This window comes from Camelus dromedarius, chromosome 2, assembly GCF_036321535.1.
Source record: "Camelus dromedarius isolate mCamDro1 chromosome 2, mCamDro1.pat, whole genome shotgun sequence".
In the NCBI taxonomy this organism is placed as follows: domain Eukaryota; kingdom Metazoa; phylum Chordata; class Mammalia; order Artiodactyla; family Camelidae; genus Camelus; species Camelus dromedarius.
The window spans coordinates 58,956,110-58,960,969 of NC_087437.1; positions in this window are offsets into that span (position 1 = coordinate 58,956,110).

Sequence of the window (4,860 nt, forward strand, 5' to 3'; positions counted from 1 at the left end):
TGTTCATTCCCCATCACCAACACCAGGTGTGCATTCATTCTTCGGGGAGGAAAGGTTAATAGGAGCCGGGGCAGAGAAATCCACGGATTTGAAGAGGTAGGCATGCTTGCTTCCCAAAAGTAAACCATCAGACCCAGTTTCATGGCCCCTGGACAAGATCTATGAGAGTGGTTCTCAACCCTGGCTGCAAGGTAGAATCCAGCCCCACCACCCTAATATCAATTAAATGGAAATCTCTAGGGATGGGATCCAGGCATCCACCAACTTTGGGAGCCACTGATCTAAAATAAAGCCTCATTTAACAATTTGGGAAACAGAAGCTCAGAAAGGGCACGTGATCTGCTCAAAGTTAAACAGCCAGTTGGGACAGAGCACTGAACAGAATTTGGGTCTCTGAACTGTGAATTCACCTCTCTTCCTATCATGGTTTTCCTTCTGGTCATTTTAGGAAAGAGGGACTTAATTTCAGGTATACATTAAAATTATCTGGGGAACTTTTGAAATATATGATGACAGGCTTCATCATGGAATTCTGATTTAATTTCTCTGGAGTGTGGCCTGGGCATATATATGTTTTGAAGTTCCTTGAGTGACTCTGATAATCATGATTCAAAGAAATCCTGCTTTAAAGGTAAAACTCAGAAAAAGAGAAAGAAAGGGGAGGGAGGGAGAGAGGAGGAAAAGAAATAATGCTGTGGAGGTCAGGGAAGGGAAGAATGTTCCTGGAGGAGGAATCTTTGGGATCTGCCAAAATTACAGGATGTTTGAGCTGGATCTTGGAGGAGAAATGGATTTAGATACTTGGAAGTTGTCAAAGGCTTTCCGAGGGAGGGAACAGTATGAGCAGAGTCCCACAGGAAGATATGAGAGATATAAGAGTTGAGAAGTGGACAAACAGATCAACTTGGGACTAGAGTGTGGGAGATCGTGACTGCCACACCCAGGAGCTTGGACTGCATGGTCAGGGCCACACAGCAGAAGTGCCTGGAGGGCTGCTTAAAGCAGATTACTGGGCCCCACCCTCAGAGCGCTGAGTCAGCAGGTCTGCAGGCGGGGCCCAAGCACTTATATTTCTAACAAGTTCCCCGGTGATGCTGATGGTCCACGGAGGATGCTTTAAGATCCACTGGGCTAGGCCAAGGGAAACCACAGGAGGTTATGGCTCTCAGATCAGTTGCAGACTGCGTGTGAGAGAGCGAGAGAGAGACTCACTAAGACAGGAACATTGATCTGATGTGGAGAGAGACAAACAGGAAGTCCAGAGCAGAGGCTTCTAGTAGAAGCAGCAAGGGGCTCTGGGGAGAAGGGCACCTAGATGATGACCGTGGAGCAGTGCAGAGAACGTGGTGACCAACTGGATTTGGAAGGAGGTGGAATCAGAGTCCAGGGTGAGTGAGCTGTGGAGACTAAGCGGCCCAGACGATGATGGTACAACTCTCGGAGCTGAGGAGCCAGGAGAAGGAGCAGGTGTGAGGTGGCACCCAGGGCTCGGCTGGAAGACGAACACTGCGCCCTTGTCCCGAGCTCCCAGCAAGCCCGTGACCTCTGACTCAGGCCTGGGGCATGCCAAAGTAAAGAAGACTGGGCTCTACTCCCCTAAACATCCCTGCTTCTGCCTTAAAGCTCCTGCCCTCCTGGGGCTGGGGCATGGGCTGAGCCAGCGTGGCCTCACCCACCACACAGAGCTTTGGGCCTGGAGGGAGCCGAAGACCACGGTGTGTCTCTTGCAGGTCAAATCAGGGAGGCAAGTTTAGCAAGCGTGGGTATGTATGTTACTCACGCTCAAACTCATTTTGTCCCAAACTCACTTTCTGTCTGCCTTCATATTGACAGATCGTGCTTGTTCCCTAAAGCAGTGATTCTTTTTTTTTTTTTTTAACGGGGGAGGGGGTAATTAAGTTTATTTATTTATTTGATTTTTCAGTGGAGGTATTGGGGATTGAACCCAGTACCTCAGGCACGCTAGGCATGCGCTCTACCACTTGAGCTATACCCTCCTGCCTCTAAAACAGTGATGCTCAATCTTGGCGACAGGTGAAAATCATCTGGGAAGCTTTAAAAATTCCTTGCACCCGGGCTGCATCCCACCCCAATTAGAAGAGAATCTCTGGAGTGGTCCTTGGTCACCAGTATATTTTCAAGCTCTCTGAATCACTCAAAAGGGCAATCAGGATTGAGAAATGTGCCCTGTATGGTGTGGGTAGGGAGCCTTCAAATAGTGTATTTATGAAAATGACATTTCCTCCTGAAGGAAATGGTTTGAATGCATCTAACTCTGCCCTGCCATCCCCCCACTCCCTCTACCCGCAGTGGGAACTCATCAAGGGACAGCCGGCCCGCCTGTGAAGGTTGGGGTGGGGGATGTTGACCAGGGCTGTGGTTCATGGAGGTGGAGGCCGTGCCCTGGAAGGGAGGGGCTGGAATGTCCAAAGTCCAAGGAGGCCTGCACTCTAAGAGGCCAGCCCGAATGTGGAGGGGTGGGGTGGAGTTCACAGCCAAGCCCACAGGGAGGTTTTAAGGACCTAAGAAGCCCCGTGGGAGGAGGGAGACGTGGGTGTGGGCAACGGGAGGGGCTCTGCACGGATGCTGGCAACTCCCAGAGCTGCAGTCCAGGTACAGGTGAGTGTGGGAAGCCAGGAGAGGGCAGAGTGTGACAGGGGCCCCGCTCCGGGTCCTCCTCCTTGACTCTGCCCAGAGACAGAAAAGATGGGGAACTCACCAGGGAGGGATGAACTCTAAGACCACTGGGATTTGGGGTCCTGAAGCTAGTACAGTTTAGGGGACTATCTGCAGGAAAAAGAATACAAAGTGCCAAGTATAACATGGAGTCCGGGCCTTGGAAGGAGCCTGGGCGAGGAGGGGCCCTGTTGTGGAGTTTTGTGACCTCTTGGTAAATACACTCTGGTTCACAGGCTAACGTTTTTGTGATAGGACATTCACTGTTTCATTTCCAAAGCGTGTCGTACCTTCCAGGGTGTTACCGGTGTGGTCCTATAGGTACTGTGACCTTCGGGACATCTGTCAGACCAGGGAGGCCAGTCATCCATTCTGTTTCTGGGGAAACAAAGGTGTGGAGAGGTGTCTCTGGTCAGTCACCCAACACGTCAGTGACTGTGTCACCAGCAAGGCCCTCAGTCCCAGTCCCACATGCCGATCATTCCCTCCACAGGCTGGCACGAGGACTTCCTGTGTGTCAGGGCCATGCTGAGCATGTTCAGTTTCACAGTGACTCAGCTGTGGCCCCGGATCTCAAAAACGAGACTTTCCCTCAAGGAGCTGTAACTGTGGTGAGGAAGCCGACTCACGCCAGCAATTACAGTGGGAGGATGAGCACAGTAGAGCAGGTGAGAGGTACTCCTCTCGGGCCGTTAAGGCAGGCTTCCTGGAGGAGGCAACATGGGAAGGAGCCTGAGAGAACTAGCCCAGCGGAGGGAACTCACCAGCCTGGGAAAAGTTTCCTGCACAGTGAACAGCTACAATAGTACCTATTAAGCACCTACTATGCACCACGCCTTGGTCTAATCATTACATATGTATGAAGTCAATGAGTCCCCATGACATCCTCACATGATGGGTACCATTATTATCCTCATCTTATAGATAAGGAAGCTGAGGCATAGTGCCATTGAGGAGACTGTTCTCAAAGTCACAGCTATTTAAATGGTGGGTCTGAGTACTAAACGCAGGAAGTCTGGCTTCCAGAGCCCATGTAGGCACAAAACTAGGAGGGGACTACTTGGAGCATTTGGAGAACTGCACGACATTGAGCATCTCACACACAGGGAGCATAAAGGAAGCCAGCCAGGAAGGAGTCTGAGGAGGCCCAGAGGGCAGGATGGATCCTGAAGGGCCTAGAAGAATGAGTAACAGAGTGTGGGTTGGTCCTGTAAGGGGCAGGATAATGACTGAAGGTTTTCCAGATCCAGGCTTTAGAAAGGTTGCTCTGCACAGGAGATGTAATTAGAGAAAATGGACTGGAAGCCATCTGATGCGAGCAGGGGGGGCCTCTAAGGATGCTCTTGCAGAGTCCTGGCAAGTGCTGGTGCAGCATCAGCTGAGGCTGAGGGACTAGCTCAAAGTTATTCTGCCTCCAAAGACCAGTTTAACCAGCCTGAGAGAGGTGGGATGGGGGAGCAGGAGGAGGGTAGCAGCTGAATGCCCGAAAAGTGCTCTGGCTTTGGAGTCAAGAAACCTGAGTTCAGTGACCACATTCCCACTGGCCACCTTCGTGGAATAGTCAAATCCCTTCGCCTCTCTGAGTCACAGTTTCCTCATCCAGAAAGTGGGCATCATAATTCTTGCTCTGTCTGACTCACTCAGTTTGGTGAAATTCAAACAACATTATGTTTGTGAAAAATGACCCGTAAGTATCATTGGCAATCCAATGGAAGTTTTGACCCAAAAGTGATCAAGAAATGACCCACCAGTGTTATTGGCAACCCAATGGAAGTTTTAAAATGTCTTCACAATTAACTGACAGCCCTGAGACCAAAGGCTTCATCTTCTCAGGATGAAGTGGTTTCCTCTGCCTTGGGAACAGGTCTCACAGCTCATGCACGCTCCCATCTTTACAGGACTCACCAATCTCCTCCTCATTTAAAGCCGAGCCCAGATGGAACCCCCTCCATGAAGCCTTTCTTCAGACCTCCACCTGGAAACTGCCTCCTCTTCCGCTGAAGGAGTGCTACTGACCAGCCCTTCCGGAGCCTCGCTTCTTCCTATCTTTGACTTAGCTGCAGCTCGTAATGGCTTCTGTGCACACACACCCCCAGCCTAGTGGCTGCTGCCTTTCTAATTCCTCTTTGAAGCACAAAGGACACACTCCGTGCATTTTTGTTTTGAATGATTAAAATACCGAGT